We start from the raw sequence: 19,722 nt of genomic DNA, 5'->3' as shown, positions 1-19,722 counted from the left end.
TAATTATTCGTTAATAGAAAGAAAAATTCATTACTGACATATTGTATGCGTAAAGACTTTCAGGCAGGAATGATGAGACAGGGGGTAAGTTTGTAGCGGTAACATTAAAGAAATAATTGTATAATAGTATAGAACTGACATGACCGTTTGCTCTACAGCGCTGTGTCTTAGTTTTCTAATTTACTATATGAGTCCGCTTTCCTTCTCAAAGCTTTAAAGGTTCAATGTGACAGGGTTAAGGGCAGGAGCGTAGTACTTTGTCGAGTTTTATGTTTGTTTCGAGGACGGGAAAGGAAGTCCTCTTTTTGTGTCGTTACCTTGAGGGTATAATATGAGGAAACACGGGCGCGGCGCGTTTAGCGTACTCGCGTCCGTTTCAGCGGTGTTTATTTTGGAACTCTGTACTTCGGAGTGTCGGTGAAGCCGCGATTCTCACTAATAAGGTACTGTTAAATAGTTTAGGTAAATGGATAGGAAGTACACTTGAAGTAGCTTGTGTAAGTAATTTAGTGACTTTATTTGACTACAAGAAACGATAATGTAATTTGCTATCTTTTTGGTCATTTCTCTGTTGCAGCGAATTAACATCAGTTATAGTCAATATTATCTTTGGAAGCATATATTTCAATATCGACATATTGATGGTCCTGTCAGTGGAGGAAATATTGACAAGTTGGATTATTGTCTGTAGAGGTAACTATGAAAAGTTTTGTTGGGGCAGGAAGCCTGTTTGGATTTGCGCACTAGGTATGGCAGTAAAGAATGTGGTTCTTAATTTACTAACTTTTGCATGGTAGTATTTGTTATGACCTTCATTGGTATAATTATGGCAACATTATGGTTGGCACATGATTTGCTTCATCTATATTCACGTCATGTCCATGCTAACATTTTGGCACTCATGGCTAAGCACAGTAACTCAGAGTGGTGGAGTGGGGTTTCTATTCTTTAATAATTGAAAAGCGTAGTTAATAGTATTGAAACTGATTGGTTGGTCCATGTTGACTACTGCTGTTTTTTTTAGAATATGGGAGGTTCAATTAAATTGCAACAATAGAGTCTCAGCCCTGAAGAAGTCAACTGACGAAACACGTGTTGGTTGTGATGTCTCTATGAACAAGGATGGAAAATGAATTAACCTTCTTCTTATGGAAGTGATGGATCAATACTGGATAACCCATTGATGAAAACAGACTAATATAGGACTACTATCTAAATTTATTTTATTTTTGACTGGGACTTGCAATCTTGTTGACGGAGGAGGATGATAATGAGACATGAAATTCATGAGAGGAGTTTTGCTTTGATTTAAGTGTATTAAATAATATTGGAATTATGTATTTTATCGTAATCTCACAGATACTATTATAGAAGACAATGAATGAATATTTGGGTCGATCATGATATCTCGGGTGGATATTTGAGTTTTTTCAACTTAAATGTTAGTACCTTTCTCTAGTCTCATTACTTTCCATGGCTGTACAGCATCTGAAACTATAGGAAATTGTGAGTAACACTACTGTTAACTGATATGAGATCAACGAGTGCCGCAGCTTAGGTTTAGACTTAATTGATGGATTAGTCCATTCATTGTTGGGGTTTTTGGGTGTATTTCCCACTGCAGTGCACCGTTGCAGATAGTTGGTTTGTAACAAATATAGGGGGTCATTCTGACCCCGGCCGGCGGCGGAAGCCGGCGGCCTGGCTGGAACCGCCAGAATACCGCTGCGCGGTCAAAAGACCGCCGCAGGTATTCTGGGTTTCCCGCTGGGCTGGCGGGCGACTGCCAGAAGGCCGCCCGCCAGCCCAGTGGGAAACACCCTTCCATGAGGATGCCGTCTCCGAATGGAGCCGGCGGAGTGGAAGGGGTGCGACGGGTGCAGTTGCACCCGTCGCGATTTTCAGTGTCTGCATGGCAGACACTGAAAATCTTTGTGGGGCCCTGTTACGGGGGCCCCTGCAGTGCCATGCCATTGGCAGGGGCATTGCAGGGGCCCCCAGGGGCCCACGACACCCCATACCGCTATTCTGTTCCTGGCGGCCAAAACCGCCAGGAACAGGATGGCGGTATGGGAGTCGGAATCCCCATGGCGGCGCAGCTTGGGGCAGCGGGAAACCAGCGGTACACCACCAGTTTTCCGTTTCTGACCGCGGCTGTACCGCCGCAGTCAGAATGCCCATGGGAGCACCACCAGCCTGTTGGCGGTGCTCCCGCGGTCGTTGGCCCTGGTGGATTTTACCGCCAGGGTCAGAATGACCCCCATAGTCTACAACACTTGGTGTGCCAATTCTCCCTTAAGAATGCACCCCTTTTTGGTGATATTGATCAGTTTCTAAGATAGTCACCAGCCCATGGGGTACAATGCCTAACACCATTAGCTGCACACCTGAAGCCCACAGGACCCTGCACAGTAGTAGATGCCCACTAACACTATTGGAGGTGGAGTGCTTCAGAGCCTGCCTAAAAAGGGACCTATTCTGCCATGTTCACCCTGGCCTAGGGGCACCCACAGCCCACATCCCCCACTCAGGTAAACCTTAACGCGTGCACAGTCATGAATCTGAATCTGTACTCACCCCCTTGTGGCTGCTGTGATGCCTTCAAGCACCCATCCAACTCTGGATAGGCCACCGCCAGGATGTGGAACATGAGGGGGGTCAGGGTACGACGGGCACCCCTTCCTCAGTGGGAGGCTAGCCCCAGCTGGGCCTCCGCCATCTTCCTTACCCAATGGCGCAGGTCCTTCCTCCGTTTGCAGCAGTGGGTGATCTGCCTGTCAAAGACCCTCAGGGTCTGCACCTCCTTGGCGATGGCACACCAAATAACCTTTTTCTGATGGGCGCTGACCTGCATGGAAGAGACAGCAGAAAAGGGAATTAGTTAACCATCCAGACCATCACACTCAGGGCCCACCAGATCCCTCCCATCCCCTGATGCACATACATTGACCACCATACATGCAGCACCCTGACCAGGACGCCTCAGCCCCCCCCATACATGTGGCTTACACACACAGCAATCCATACATTCATGGCCCATGCTTAATGCTCACAGTGTACTCACCTGTTTGTCTGGAGGACCGTAGAGCAACGTGTACTGGGGTAGGACCCCATCCACCAGTTTCTCCAATGCCTCCGCAGTGAAGGCAGGTTCCCTTTCCCCAGACACATGGGCCATTGTCGCTTCCAGACACAGGTCACAGCAGCACTTGCAGTGTAGGTCATCTCCTGTTGAAGGTCAGGTAGCAAGTGAATGCACAGATAGAAAATGGCAGTCACCTCGACGGCGGTGCATACCGTCACCGCTGGCTTACATCACCATTGGCTCCTGGAACCCATAGGGCCCAATGATAACCAATGCGAAGTTGCGCGGCGGTCATCGGCCGTCTACCGCAATGGCGCACAACACCAGCTGAATTACCTCATTTCCATTTGTCCATCCTCACAGGTCAGGCAGCCTCCATTTCAGGGGGGCACAGGCCATGGCACCTAACTTCATCACAGCAGACATTGGCACAGTAACTGACTCTCAGATTCACATACAGGTTCTGTAAAGGAAAAGATGCATCATTATTTCATTTGATGTGTGTTTATGACCCTCTGCTCACCGTTTTCCTCCATAGGCTTCAGCCGCTGAGGATGAATATGAGATGGCGACATCTTCCAGTGTACAGACTCCTGGTGGACCTTGTGACTATGGAGGACAGACACATTATCCTAACCTACAGACTTGATCTGTGTGCCCAATTGGAGCCAGACCTGATGTCAGCTATCCGCCAGCCCATAGGTATCCCTCCTCTAGTGCAGGTCCTGTCAGTGCTCCATTTCCTGGCAAGTGGTTCCTTCCAAACAACAGTGGCCATTGCATCAGGGGTGTCTCAGCCAATGTTCTCCAATGTGTTGACCAGAGTGTTGTCAGCCCTGCTGAAACACATATGCAGCTACATCGTATTCCACCAGGTGGAGGATTTGGCCACAATTAAAGCTGACTTTTATGCCCTGGGGCATATCCCCAACTTCATTGGTGCCATTGATGGTACAAATGTAGCATTTGTGTGTCCCCCCCCCCCCCCCCCCCGGAGAAAGTGTTCAGGAATAGAAAAAGCTATCACTCTATGAATGTGCAGATGGTGTGTTTGGCGGAACAGTACATCTCCCATGTGAATGCCAAGTTTCCTGGCTCTGTGCATGACGCCTTTATCTTGAGGAATAGCAGCATCCCATATATGAGGGGGCAACTCCAGAGGCACTGGGTGTGGCTAATAGGTGAGCCCAAGGTCCCCACCCAGTATAAGTTGGTGTCTGGGTATGGGGTTGTCCCTAAGGATTAGTGTGTCTAGCAGGTATCCCTCAATATTTGCAGGTGACTCTGGTCACCCCAACCTCTCATGGCTACTGACCCCAGTGAGGAATGCCAGGACAAGGGCAGAGGAACGTTACAATGAGGCACATCGGTGAACAAGGAGGATAATTGAAAGAACCTTTGGCCTCCTGAAGGCCAGGTTTCGGTGCCTCCATCTGACAGGTGGATCCCTGTACTACTCACCCAAGAAGATGTGCCAGATCATCATTGCATGTTGCATGTTGCGCAACCTGGCCTTGAGACGCCAGGTGCCTTTTCTGCAGGAGGATGAGCCTGGAGATGGTAGAGCCTGTGGACAGTGAGGAAGAGGAGGCAGAGGAAGAAGATGTGGACAACAGAGGTAATATAATACAGCAGTATTTCCAGTGACACACAGGTAAGACACTGTAACTTCACTTTACGTTTCAGTTTTCTGTTGGACATTGAACATGGCAGCCTGATTTCCCTATGTCTATGGCCACTTACTGTACCCTTTGGCATCTCTATTTTCAGATCTCTGTGGCCCGGCCCACTCTGGCTCCTGGTATGTTTACTGCTGCCCACTAAAGGTCATACCAATGTATAAATGACTGCACATATGACTTGCAATGTTTTCAGAATGTTGTACTAATACATAATTCAATCATTCACAGACTCAATATTTGTATTTGTTCCTCGGTGTTTATTTAAGTGCTCATACATAGAGGGGGATGTGCAATGGGCTGGGGTGATGGTGGAGGAATGTCCAGTTAGAGTCCAGTCTCTTGGTATCACAGGTATATTGTCCAATGGGGCATAGAAGGGGAGTAATGGCAGTTCAAGGTGGACAGGGGAACAGAGTGGGACAGAAGGGTGACAATCAGGAGAATCTTATTTCCTGGCGGGGTCTTGGCAATGTTCTATAGCTTCTGCCTGGATCGTAGGGACTGTTTGCGGGGTGGTTCTCCTTCTGTAGGGTGTGGGGTGCTGGTGGCCTGTTGGTCCTGTGGGGGTCCTCCTGTCCACTAGCGCTGGCAGAGGTGGAGAGCTGTTCTTTGGTGTGGCTAGTGTCAGGGGCCCGTTGTTGTGCCACTGCCTCCCTCATGGTCTTGCCCATGTCTGCCAGCACCCCTGCAATGGTGAACAGGATGCTGTAGATGTTTTTGAGGTCCTCCCTGATCCCCAGGTTCTGTCCCTCCTGCGGCCGCTGAGTCTCCTGCAACTTGTACGATATCTAGCCCATGGTCTCCCGGGAATGGTGGTATGCTCCCAGGATGTTGGAGAGTGCCTCCTGGAGAGTCGGTTCCCTGGGCCTGTCCTCCCCCTGTCGCACAGCATTCCCCCCAGTTTCCCTGTTGTCCTGTGCCTTTGTCCCCTGAACTGTGTGCCCACTTCCACTGACCCCAGGTCCCTGGTTGTCTGTTGTTTGTGGGGTTCCCCGGGGATCCCTGTAGTGGTGGACACACTGCTGATTGACGTGTCCTGGGGACAGTGGCATGGGCCCTCTGGGTGGGTGCTGTGGTGATGTTTTCTGAGGGGGAGGCTCTGTGGTGGGTTGGGACTGTGGCAGGGTAACCGACTATCCAGAGGTCCCTGATGGGCCAGGTTGGTCATTGTGATCCAGGCATGCAGAGCTGCTGTCATCACTGTGGGCCTCCTCTGGGGGGGACTGGATGTTGGTGGCAACTCCTCTCCGGTGACATTGAGTAGGGGTCATGTGGGGATGAAAAGGCAGTGTTATTGTATCTGCGTGTGCCATCTTGTGCATGGGTTTGTTTCCCTGTATGGTTGGGATAGCCCTGGCAGCTTAGGTTTGTGTGCGTGGTGATTTTGTGGTCTAGGTGATTCTCTCTAATGGGCATGTTGTGGTGCTGGGTGTCCATGCCGGTCTGTGATGGGGGTCCATGGATTGGTGTTACATGCAGGGCTTGGTTTTGGGATGGGTGGGTTGTGATAGTGGGGTATATGTGAGGTGGTGGAGTGATAAGGGTGAGGGTAGGGGGTAGGAGTTTGTGATGGTATGCAGGTAGGGTGGGGGATATAGTAGTAAAGATTTGACTTACCAGAGTCCAGTCCTCCTGCAAGGCCCTCAGGATACATTATTGCCAAGACTTGCTCCTCCCATGTTGTTGGTTGTGGGGGAGGAGTTGGTGGTCCACCGCCAGTCCTCTGTACAACTACCTGGTGTCTTGTAACAACGGAACGCACCTTTCCCCGTAGGTCGTTCCACCGCTTCCTGATGTCATCCTTTGTTCTTGGATGCTGTTCCACGGCGTTGACCCTGTCCACGATCCTCTGCCATAGCTTCCATCTTCCTTGCAATGGACATCTGCTGCACCTGTGATCTGAATAGTTGTGGCTCTACCTGGATGATTTCCTCCACCATGACCCTTAGCTCCTCCTCTGAAAACCTGGGGTGACTTTGGGGTGCCATGGATGTGGTGTGAGTGATATGTGTCAGGATGTGTGGGGTGATGTGTGGGGTGATGTGGTGTGGTGTGTGCTGTGAGGTGCGTGGATGGTGTATGGGTGATGGTGTTCTGTGGCTCTGATTGAGTGGGTGCTCCTGGCTTGTGTCTCTCTGTGTTGGCAATCTTTTTTTTTTTGTTGAAAGGGTTGTGGGTAATGTGGGTGTGTGTTTTATAGTGGTCGGAGTGTGTGAGTGTGGTGTGTGTATGTGTCAGGTGTGTGTAGTTTGAATTGTCCAGTGTGGTGTAGTTTTGTAAGTATGTGTGTATTTTGAGAGCGGCAGTGTATACCACCAATGGTTTACCAGGGTTGAAAGACCGCTGCGCTGATTCCTGGGTCCTGATACTGTGGGCATATTCCGGTTGGCGTACGGTGTCGGTTTTGGTACCGCCAACTTATCACTGACCTTTGGTCTGGCGGACATGTGTGGGTGTCTGTATTGTGGCAGATTTCTCAGTGTGTGTCATAATACCAGTAGTGGAATCCCGCTGCGGTCACGGTATGTTGGCGGCTGTCAGCGCGGTGGTAGGTGGCATTTACCGCCAGGGTTGTGATGAGGGCGTATGTCCCAGATAACTGGAAACACACCCAGGTCACACTCATACTTAAAAAATCCCTTGCTGACCCACAAGTTCTAGGGAACTAGTGTTCCACATCACTTATTCCAACCCGTTCTAAAGACATAGAAAAAGTCATGAACATTCAGTTTTCTACTCATTTAAAGGAGAAAAAAGGTACAAGATTTTTCACAATCACAGATACTCTCACAGTACAGGAATTGTGGGTATTACCATGGTCGATAACCTTGGATGTATGTACATCAAGGCCACTCTGCAACTCCTATTATTAGCTATCAAAGTGACCTTCAACACCATCTCTCACTATATTTTGCTTATGACAGTAAGACAGGCATCTGGAACATTGTACTGAAGTGGCCCTTTTCCTTCCTATCTCACAGAATACATACCTTCATATTAGCATGGTTTGAATACTACATTACCTTGGTTACCTGCAGGAGCACACAGGGCTCTTCTTTGTGTACCGCTCAATTTAATGTGATCTCTCTCCTCTGGCCCAACTTATCCATTCATTTGGTTTCAATATCCTGTCATATGCTGATGATACCCAAATCTGCAGTCAGCAACATGGAGGGTATCACCCGTATAACCCCCAGTTCCTGGGCTACCAAAGCACAGACAACAAGTGTAGGAGGCTGGCCTGGCTTATAGTGGGCACCTTGTGGTACTTACACCTTGTGCCAGGTCCAGTTATCCCTTATTAGTAGATTAGTAGTGTTCAGCAGCTAAGGCTGATAGAGGTAGCTATAGCAGAGCAGCTTAGGCTGAACTAGGAGACATGCAAAGCTCCCACTATACCGCTTATATCACTTAGCACTATATCATAAGAAAGCACAATACTCAGAGTTACTAAAAATAAAGGTACTTTATTTTAGTGACAATATGTCAAAAGTATCTCAGAGGATATACTCCCTTAGGAGGTAAGTAATATACACAAAATATACACACAAACCAAAATCAGGTAAGTAAACAGTTTGAAAAGTAGTGCAAACACTGTAGAACACAATAGAATGCAATAGGAGACAATAGTCCTAGGGGCAAAACAAACCATATACTCCAAAAGTGGAATGCGAACCACAAATGGACCCCAGGACTAGTGCAGTGTGTAGAGGGTCACTGGGAATGTCCATGATACCCCACCCTGAAGATCCTGAAAAGTAGGAGTAAAGTTACCCTACTACCCCAGAAAGACAGTGAAGTCGAGATAGGGGATTCTGCAAAGACAACAACTGACTGCAAAGCACTGAAGATGGATTCCTGGACCTGAGGACCTGTAAAGGAAGGGGACCAAGTCCAAGAGTCACGCAAGTGTCCAGGGGGGGGCAGGAGCCCACTAAACCCCGGATGAAGGTGCAAAAGGGCTGCCTCCGGGTGGAAGAAGCAGAAGATTCTGCAACAACGGAAGGTGCCAGGAACTTCTCCTTTGGTCAGAAGATGTCCCACGGCGTGCTGGAGGATGCAGAGTTGTTTCCACGCAGAAAGACCACAAGCAAGCCTTGCTAGCTGCAAGAGTCGCAGTTGAAGATTTTGGGTGCTGCCAGGGCCCAGGAAGGACCAGGAGGTCGCCCCTTGGAGGGGGAGACAGAGGGGGTGCTAAGCAACACGGAGAGCCCAAGCAGAAGCAGGCAGCACCCGCAGAAGCACCTGAACATGCGTTCAGAAGATCTGAGCACAATGGTTGACTCAGGACAACAAAAGAGTGTCCCACGAAGTCGGAGTCCAACTCAGCGAGTTGGGCAATGCAGGACAGAGAGCTGGGGACCTGGGCTAGGCTGTGCACTAAGGAAGTCTTGCAAAAGTGCACAGAAGCCCTAGCAGCTGCAGTTCATGCAGTACACAGGATTACTGTCTGGAGTTGGGAGGCAAGGACTTACCAAATTTGGACAGAAGGGCCACCTGACTGTCGGGGACACTTGGACTCAGCTCCTGTGTTCCAGGGACCACGCTCGTCAGGATGAGAGGGGACCCAGAGGACCCGTGATGCAGAAGTTTGGTGCCTGCATTGGCAGGGGGAAATTCGGTCGACCCACTGAAGATTTCTTCTTGGCTTCCAATGCAGGGTGAAGGCAGACAGCCCTCAGAGCATGCACCACTAGGAAACAGTCGAGAAAGCCGGCAGGATGAGGCACTACAATGTTGCTTCTCGTCTTCTTGCTATTTTGTTGCAGTTTTGCAGGTGTCCTGGAGCAGTCAGCAGTCGATCCTTGGCATTCGTTATCTGGTAAGATACCCACAGGAGAGACCCTAAATAGCCCTCAGAGGAGGATTGGCTACAGAGAAAGGTAAGCACCTATCAGGAGGGGTCTCTGACATCACCTGCTGGCACTGGCCACTCAGAGGTATCTATTGTCCCCTCACACCTCTGCATCTAAGATGGCAGAGGTATGGGACACACTGGAGGAGGTCTGGGCACCTCCCCTGGGAGGTGCTGGTCAGGGGAGTGGTCACTACCCTTTTCTTTGTCCAGTTTCATGCCAGAGAAGGTCTGGGGGATCCCTGAACCAGTGTAGACTGGCTTATGCAAGAAGGGCACAATCTGTGCCCATCAAAGCATTTCCAGAGGCCAGGAGAGGCTACTCCTCTCAGGCCCTTCACACCTATTTCCAAAGGGAGAGGGTGTAACACCCTCTCTCAGAGGACATCCTTTGTTCTGCCTTCCTGGGACTGGGCTGCCCAGGCCCCAGGAGGGCAGAATCCTGTCTGAGGGTTGGCAGAAGCGGTAGCTGCAGAGAAGAACCCAGATAGTTAGTCTGGCAGTACCCAGGCTCTATGCTGGAGCCCGGGGATGCATGGAATTGTCCCACCAATACCAGAATGGTATTGGGGTGACAATTCCATGATCCTAGACATGTTACATAGCCATGTTCGGAATTACCATTGTGAAGCTACACATAGGTATTGACCTATATGTAGTGCACACGTGTAATGGTGTCCCCGCACTCACAAAGTCCAGGGAAATTGCCCTGAACAATGTGGGGGCACCTTGGCTAGTGCCAGGGTGCCCACACACTTAGACATAAAGGTAACTTATAAGTTACTTGAGTGCAGTGTAAAAAGGCTGTGAAATCATGTGGACGTTATTTCACTCAGGCTGCAGTGGCAGTCCTGTGTAAGAATTGCCTGAGCTCCTTATGGGTGGCAAAAGAAATGCTGCAGCCCATAGGGATCTCCTGGAACCCCAATACCCTGGGTACCTAGGTACCATATACTAGGGAATTATAAGGGTATTCCAGTGTGCCAATCAGAAGTGGTAAAATTAGTCACTAGCCTGCAGTGACAATTTTAAAAGCAGAGAGAGCATAAACACTGAGGTTCTGGTTAGCAGAACCTCAGTGATACAGTTAGGCACCACACAGGGAACACATACAGGGCACACTTTATGAGCAGTGGGGTCCTGGCTAGCAGGATCCCAGTGACACATAGGCAAAAACAAACATACACGCAAGTAAAAATGGGGGTAACATGCCAGGCAAGATGGTACATTCCTACAACAAGGCTGGATGAACAATGGGGATAAACTAAATCATTCTAATGTACAATGACACCAATAAGTGTCACTGGAAGTACATTTATTCCTTTGAAATGATTATCTCCATCTTTTCGCAAGTTTGACATTTTTTTCACTGCAACACCATAACTGAGGTTATAACATATTCATTCTTTCAAAAACATCTAAAACAAATATACAAAAAGAAACATGAATGAACAGTTATTTATGACATTCCTTGTAAATTCCAGGTAAGGTGGTTGCGACCAGTTCTCTGCGCATCACATCTACCCAAGGTCCTTCATTTGCCAAGGTTTCTGGGCCCAAATTGCCTCCTATTTCACCTCGCTATCACTATTCTAACTAAATGTTAAGTTTTTCAGACTCCTTTCGAAATTGTCACCGCGTTTCAGCCATTGTGAATGCGGCCTAATCAGCACACAGAAAGACAAGGAAAACGAATCAAGCTGGTATCTTGTACGGATATCTAAATCATCAGCTCCATCCCAGACAATCCATATCAGATACTATGAAGTTACCACGCCTGCATGAGCGCAGTTGGTTGCTTGATGCAAAGCAACTGCCTCAAGATCAACAGTGAGCCAAAGCAGAACTTCTTCTCTTAGTTCAGAAGTTCCTGGCCTGGTCTCCTGCTTGGTGGCCCACAGACATGGGCTCTCCAGTTGTCCCTGTATCTTTGGCTAAAGATCTGGGCATTATTATTGGCAATCAACCCACATTTGAAAAACAAGTCAATCAATCAGGTATCCAGAACATGTTGCACACTTCTCAAAATGCCCAGGGAGGTTGTCCTATTTCTCCCACTAGACACCTGCAAAACTGTTATTCATTTATTATTTACTTCCCAACTTGACTACTACATAGGGGGTCATTCTGACCCCGGCCGGCGGCGGTAGCCCCCGGCCTGGCTGGGACCACCAGAAGACCGTACCGTGGTCAAAAGACCGCGGCGGTCATTCTGGGTTTCCCACTGGGCTGGCGGGCGACCGCCAAAAGGCCACCCGCCAGCCCAGTGGGAAACACCCTTCCACGATGAAGCCAGCTCCGAATGGAGCCGGTGGAGTGGAAGGTGTGCGACGGGTGCAGTAGCACCCGTCGCGAATTTCAGTGTCTGCTGAGCAGACACTGAAATTCAAAGTGGGGCCCTCTTACGGGGGCCCCTGCAGTGCCCATGCCATTGACATGGGCACTGTAGGGGCCCCCAGGGGCCCACCGACACCCCTCACTGCCATCCTGTTCCTGGCGGTCGAAACCGCCAGGAACAGGATGGCGGTGAGGGGGTCGGAATCCCCCATGGCGGCACAGCAAGCTGCGCCGCCATGGGGGATTCCTCAGGGCAGCGGAAAGTTGGCGGTACACCGCCGACTTTCCGTTTCTGACCGCGGCTGTACCGCCGCGGTCAGAATGCCCAAAGGAGCACCGCCAGCCTGTTGGCGGTGCTCCCGCGGACCCCGGCCCTGGCGGTAATTACCGCCAGGGTCGGAATGACCCCCATAGTCTTTAATGTATTGTGAACTCAATCACCTAGCTGATCTTAGGACTGTCCACTACCACCCCAGTGTCCTCCTATGTAAAGTCACTTCAGTGGCTTCACATCAATAAGTGTGCTTTATTCAAGGCCTTCTGCATGCTCCAAAATGCTGTGAATGACTCAGGTGCCTTCTACTTGAAGCAGAATTTTACTCTTAACCTTTCATCTTGCTCTCTTTACTCCACCCATGTGACTAGTCCTTCCTCACATTTCTAAGTCTCAAATGAGGGCATGTTCTTATTCTTACTTGGCCATCAAATTCTGGAAAGAGATTCCCCTAACATGAAAATCCATACTTTGCCCCACCAAGTTCAGGAAAAATCTTAATAGTCATATTTTTTGTTAACCTCTGTCTATAAATGTTAATCTTAGGCTCCCGCTGTCTGCTTCCTCTCCTTTCTGCCCGCACACCCATAACACCAGGGTGCCTTTGGATATTTGCAGAATTTTACAAAATCTGTAAAATAACACAACACCACATAACACAAACATATCATAACATTACATTCACAATGCATGTTCTGAACATCAGCCTCTTCCCAGCCCATGCCAATTCCACAGAGTAGTGAGAATCTGGTAGGTAAAGCTTTGCTCCCAGTCCTCACCAGGATCCACCTGCAGTATGGATAGTGATGGATGGTCAGGTGCGAACTAGGAGGCCTTGGGTTGTTCATGCTGAGCTTTCTGCCTAACTGTTGCCAGTTCCTTTTATGTTGGGCTTCCTGGTGAGCCTTAGATTTGACCTGTGAATCAGGTTTTATGTCTGTGGATGCGGCCTTACTCTTGTAAGGTCTTGTTGTGTCCTTGCTTGTGGAGGAAATTTCAGACAACACTTATCTTGGTAATTAAACAGTTTTCTATTTGCTGGTATGTTATATGCCTTTGGTAGGTGCTTTGATCTGACATTTTGAGTTCTTGACAGCTGTTTTCTATACTGCTTTTTACTGTAGGGAAGGGGAATGCCATCAGTGTATTTGATGCTTCTTGGTGTTTTCTTGTATTATAAGGAATGTGTTGAGGACGAGGGTTGAAGTGGCACTGCTTTAATTCAGTGGTGACTGGTGAATTAATGCAATGGGGTTTTGTTACCTATCTTGAATTTTGAATAATTCAGGCTGGTTTGAGGTGAATCATCCCATATACAATCTTGGAAAAACATGGTCATATTGTATGTTTAACAACAATTTTCACATAGGTTTTGAAGGGGCATGTGATGGGAGACCACTAGGACAGCAGAGAGACACAGAAGAAAAAGCAGGTATCTGTAGATGCAGAGACACAAAACAATAAGCTGTAGTGTGTTGTGGAGAACAATATGAGCCCTACAAAGGAGAAGAGTAAGGAGAGACTCTGCAATAATGTAGTAGAGCCAATACAGGAAAAGCTTTCACATACAGGATCTTAAAGACACCAGCTCTGAGTCATCTGCTGCTATGTCTCACAGAGCGACCATGGCTTGACGCAAGTATGACAATCATTTTGGGACACAGTGAGGAGCACTTCGGACACTATACCTATAATGATTTAATTATGGGCCAGGAAAGCCATGACCCCGTCCCAGGGTTTGGAGATGTCACTGTCACTGAGGAAACCTTACAAAAATGGCAGCAGTACTGAACTGACACCTAATTTAGTACAGATGTTAACATTGGGCCGGCCAAAAACACATGCGCACTGTGCTCTCTCCAACCCGGCACTGTGTTGCCGGGCTGGAGAGAGCAGGCACAGGCTCCGAGTCTGCCTGGGAGTGCCCTGGCTGGACACTCCAGCCAATCCTAATGCTGCTTTCATGTAGCGATAGGATTGACCGCAGGGCAGGCTGGAAGCCTGTGCCTGTTGAGGGGACAGAGGTGCAGCATGGTGCGACAGGTACGTTTAAAAATAACTATTTTTATTTTATTATTATCCCCCTGATCACGTTCCTCCCCGTTCTTTTTAACCCCTGCGAACCGTGACTACTTTTGCACAAAGACACAAAAGCCCTCACAGCAATGATATGCCCAGACATGGATGGTCATGTGCCTTTAGGCTTGCGTTGCAACTCACTGTTGAAGGGCAAATAGGTTGAAAACAGTCTGGGGTTGATTCTGTTTCTGTCAGTGGAGTGGGATAGGGGGCTGACCTTGCAGTTATGACTGGACTGGCTTTAAAGAAGCAAGGGGGATTTGCATATGGCTTATCTCTGTCTGGAACTTCACAGTGGACAAACAATTAAGGAGTAGACTTTGGTCTGATAAATACCAGAGGCTGAGTTTAGTTCAAGCTTTCTACTCATCACAGTTTTTTGACTGTGCAATGCCCTTAGTATGGTATGTAAACAAGACATCAGTTCCATGTTCACTGTGCCCTTGGACTGAAGCTGTACCTCACAGGAGTTGCATGTGTTCTTGTCTGGAGAGTATCTGGCAGTTCTGGCTGGACTGTTCCTAGAGCAGCAGGATCAAAACAGATTTGAATATGGTTGGTCTTTGTTTAGCATTGTATAATTAGCTAAAATGATAGACTGGATTGCAGTTTGAATAATTACTAGTGGTGGACGTTTTTTCAAGGAATCCATTTCTCATCTTTTGCTTTGCTAAGCGGCGATAGGTATGCTCATATGTGGGTCCCTTGATCACACTGCCATTAAGACGTGCTGCACCTTACTGTTGAGGCCAAAAGAACTGAAACCATTCGGATATGGCTTTTGTTTTTGTCTGGAGAGAATCTGTTATATCAATTTGGGATGAACTGTTCTTTCTGGCGAAGGTTCAAGACTGATTTGCAACAGACTGTGCACTCCTGTGCACAGTTGTAAATGGCTGAAAGATATGTGAAGTGGGGTTGGGCAGTCATGGCAGGTTGGTTGCATTTGCAGTTAACCCCTGCTATGCATACCCAAGGGATGTGCACAGCAGAGGCTCAGTGATCACAGCAGACTGGGCGCAAGGCCCAAGGTCCTCTGGCCAACTCCTGCAGCACACAGTTCAAGTCGTGCACAGCAGGGGTTGAGCAACCATGGCAGATGGCTGGTGTGCTGTTTATTTTCTTATCCTGCAACTGCCTTCAGGATCTCTGCCTGAGACCTGGCAAAATTAGGCCTCTGCTAGGAATACAAAAGAATAAGTTATGGATAATAGCTGTTATTATTGGATACCCTTAGTTGATGTATATATCATACCATCACCAATATTCAATATCCCTTCTTCCATTTCATTTGTGCTGTACCTTTTTGTCATCCATCTAGTGACCATGCATCTTATGATAGACTGAAAGGCCAACTCCTTGTTTTTAAAGGTATCTGGGGAAATATTTGTAGCATGACTTAAAATCTGTCTCAAGCCCAACAAGCATGGTGAACCTCTGATCACTAATCTGATGCAAAGCTACTATACTACTTTATTGTGCTTTGCGTCCCCACCTGATTTGCTTTACTTTGACTTAATATTGATGATGGTTTTCAGATTTTCTTAATACCCACAATGTGTGGCTTCAATTTGGTACTCACTTTTACATGAAATGTCTACTCTGGTTGTTGAATTAAATACCTAAACCCTTCCTTGAGTCTTCTTTTAAGTCATCTCTAGAGATACTGCACCAACAGGCTCATAATGGAGGCCCAAGTCTAAAGCTATTCTTTTTACAATGTGACTTTCCCTTCCGCTTTCTGATACTTTTGAAATTGGTAATCCCTATAATATTTGGCTATTAGAAAATCCATATGGACCTTTCAGGGGTACTGTTCTTGCATTTTGATGCTGTTCACACTTTACTTATCTGTCTTATGTGCAATGTTTTCCTTCATCTAAAAGAAACACATTTTCAAAATAATTTGTTTGTTAAAATTTAACATTCACGCTGTAAGTTTGTAAGCTTGGGCAGTGAGCGGACCTGTAAGCAGGTCATTGGTTTGGGTAATAAGCGGACCTGTGAGCAGTCGCGGCTGGTGACTCAGCAAAGTGGCGGGGTGGGGGAAAGCAAAACAAAAATAACAAAAAAATATATATATGTATAAAAAACTTGAACTTACCTAGTCGCCCCGCTGCTGCTGCTTTTCCACTGCCACACTCAAGGTACAGGCTCTCAGCCTGCCCTGCACCAATCATGACGCTGCTCAGAGCAGTGTTATGATTGGCTGGAGCACCCTGGCTGGGCATTGCAATGCAGACTGGGAGCTCTCTCCAACTCAGCTACACAGTACCAGGTTGGAGAGAGCCCTTGTGCACATGTGTGTTTGGCTTGCCCGAGACGGCCCGCCAAACATACATGCGCACTGAGGGGAGTGCTCTGTGAACACCCCTCACTGCTCGTCATCCCCAAGGCCCCACCCCTTTAGAAATAAAACAACAATAAACAGAATTTATTGCTGTTTTTGTTTCTAAAGGTTTCAAGCTCCATCTGCTGCCGGCAGGGGCTGGGTGGGGAACAACACTCCTCTGTCCTAATGGATGAGCCACCGCTGCCTGTGAGCAGGACATTTGTTTGGATGTTGATTGGACCGCTGAGCAGGTTGTAGGTTTCAGGCTGTTTCAATGGAAAGAGCCTCAGCCTGGTGAAAGATGGCAAAGATGAGATGTGTGCTGACATTGAAATATGCCACATTCATAAGCTCACTTAACCATTTATTTAAAAAACAATATGTACACAGCCTTGCCTATCTGCACATGAATCTGGTGAAAAGTCAGTAATGAGGAGAAAATCTTAATGCCAGATGCACCCATTGCAGCGTCACTTTTCTTGCGCCCTTAGTGCCCCCCTAACGGCACCATGTGTGTGTCTTACCTAAAATATGGCACATCATGGCGGTAGTTAGTGAACTGGCATCATAATTTTTTATGCCAGCTTGGAGCTTTGCAGGATTAGCGTTGTGCAGTTTAAACATTATTGGAACCTGGGGAGCCCTACTGAATCATTGTAGGAATCCAGGGCCACCTGCTGAGTCATTATTGGAATGTGGGGATGCCGGCAATGCTTTTTTTGATGATTTGAACTGGAAAAAATAACTATATTCTAGTGACCTCTCCTTGAGCTGATTTTTTGATCTAGACAGTTCATTTTTATTTCACCACATTTTATTTTACCCACAACATATCCACTCTGCATAGTTATCATGTTAATACTTCTCTTCCATGAAGCCTGCTTTACTGCTGAACTCAGGTTGAGGAGGCTAGAACTGTGGGTGAAGTGAATCCTATCTTGTCTTAATGGGAAGCAGGAGTTAGCTTAGCCTTCTGGCTTGTAGACTTGTGCACCCGTCACCCAGTGACTTTTACCCTACTTAGTTTGCTCTGTTTTAGTGGAATTATTTAATGATATCTTTTCACGTTGGCTGCATTGTTTTTAGTTAGGACAATGGTTTAGTTTCATGCGATCAGTGCCACTCTGCTAAGGCGTAACTATCAGCGCCAGAGATAAATAAGATGTAGGTATTCTCATTAGGTACTTTCCCACTTTGTGCTTTGGAGGGAATAGTTTATGTAATTGCCGCCCCAAGCATGTCTTGTTATCTATTGTTTGGGAACAGTCCTATGTCAGGGGTCTAATCAGATCTGTATAAATGCACCTCATACAGACAGATAGTCAGAGGGATTCCTACCAGATGCCATGAACGCTATCCATGCTACCCATCGCCTTGACGCTGACCCAGTATTCGTGTCCCCACAGAGTCTGATCTAGAGACCTCATTCCAAGGTAACAAGGGTTGGGGGGGCTCTTCTCTTGGACATGGCACTGGCAAATTAGGTTTATCACACCTAGCTCTCTTTAGGTCAAGGGTTAGGTTTATTATGCTAGACGTTAGGACATTTTCATATCTCATGTCATTTCATGTTATTGCAAGTTGGTGGGGGTCTTTGTATTCATGACTCTTGTCTTTACCATTCTGTTCCTTGCATTATTCATTATCCTAATCATTGCAGCCCATGCAACTTATTGTAGATTGCAGTCTTGTTAATAAAACCTATTGAAAACTGTAGGAAAGTACCATTTTGCCTGGCATGTTACCCCCATTTTCACTTGCGTGTATGTTTGTTTTTGCCTGTGTCATTGGGATCCTGCTAGCCAGGACCCCAGTGCTCATAACGTGTGCCCTGTATGTGTTCCCTGTGTGGTGCCTAACTGTATCACTGAGGCTCTGCTAACCAGAACCTCAGTGTTTATGCTCTGCTTTTAAAATTGTCACTGCAGGCTAGTCACTAATTTTACCACTTCTGATTGGCACACTGGAACACCCTTATAATTCCCTAGTATATAGTAGCTAGGTACCCAGGATATTGTGGTTCCAGGAGATCCCTATGGGCTGCAGCATTTCTTTTGCCACTCATAGGGAGCTCAGACAATTCTTACACAGGACTGCCAGTGCAGCCTGAGTGCAATAACGTCCACGTTATTTCACAGCCATTGTACACTACACTTAAGTAATTTATAAGTCACCTATATGTCTAACCCTCACTTAGGGAAGGTTAGGTGCAAAGTTACTAAGTGTGAGGGCAGCCTGGCACTAGCCAAGGTGCCCCCACATTGTTCAGGGCAATTTCCCGAGACTTTGTGAGTGCGGGGACACCATTACACGTGTGAACTACATGTAGGTCAATACCTATGTGTAGCTTCACAATGGTAACTCCGAACATGCCCATGTAACATGTCAAAGATCATGGAATTGTCCCCCTAAGCCAAATCTGGTATTGGGGTGCCAATCCCATGCATCGCGGGGCTCCAACATGGACCCTGGTACTGCCAAACTAGCTCTCTGGGGTTTTCCCTGCAGCTACTACTGCTGCCAACCCTCAGACAGGTTTCTGCCCTCCCGGGGTATGGGCAGCCCAGTCCCAGAAAGGCAGAACAAGGATTTCCTCTGAGAGAGGTTACACCCTCTCCCTTTGGAAATAGGTGTTAAGGGCTGGGGAGGAGTAGCCTCCCCCAGCCTCTGGAAATGCTTTGAAGTTCACAGATGGTGCCCTCCTTGCATTATCCAGTCTACACCGGTTCAGGGAGCCACCAGTCCCTGCTCTGGCGCGAAATTGGACAAAGGAAAGGGGAGTGACCACTCCCCTGTCCATCACCACCCAAGCAGTGGTGCCCAGGGCTCCTCCAGTGTGTCCCAGACCTCTGCCATCTTGAATGCAGAGGTGTGAGGGCACAATGGAGACCTCTGAGTGACCAGTGCCAGCAGGTGACGTCAGAGACCCCTCCTGATAGGCTCTTACCTGGTTAGGTAGCTAATCCTCCTCTGAGGGCTATTTAGGGTCTCTCCGGTGGGTTTCTCTTCAGATAACAAATGCAAGAGCTCACCAGAGTTCCTCTGCATCTCTCTCTTTGACTTCTGCCAAGGATCGAC

At 47.8% G+C, this 19,722-nt stretch overlaps 1 long non-coding RNA gene across 1 annotated transcript in view; it reads left to right on the top strand.

The window, feature by feature from the left end:
- Window positions 1–338: 338 nt before the first annotated feature.
- LOC138296472 (uncharacterized) overlaps window positions 339–19,722 on the top strand; it is an 88,387-nt gene continuing 69,003 nt past the window's right edge. The window contains exon 1 of the long non-coding RNA XR_011203840.1: window positions 339–443. This is a non-coding gene — a long non-coding RNA (uncharacterized lncRNA). The remainder of the gene's footprint in view (window positions 444–19,722) is intronic.

Source organism: Pleurodeles waltl, chromosome 5 (genome assembly GCF_031143425.1).
Source record: "Pleurodeles waltl isolate 20211129_DDA chromosome 5, aPleWal1.hap1.20221129, whole genome shotgun sequence".
Classification (NCBI taxonomy): domain Eukaryota; kingdom Metazoa; phylum Chordata; class Amphibia; order Caudata; family Salamandridae; genus Pleurodeles; species Pleurodeles waltl.
This window is presented reverse-complemented; position numbering and strand designations above follow the sequence as displayed.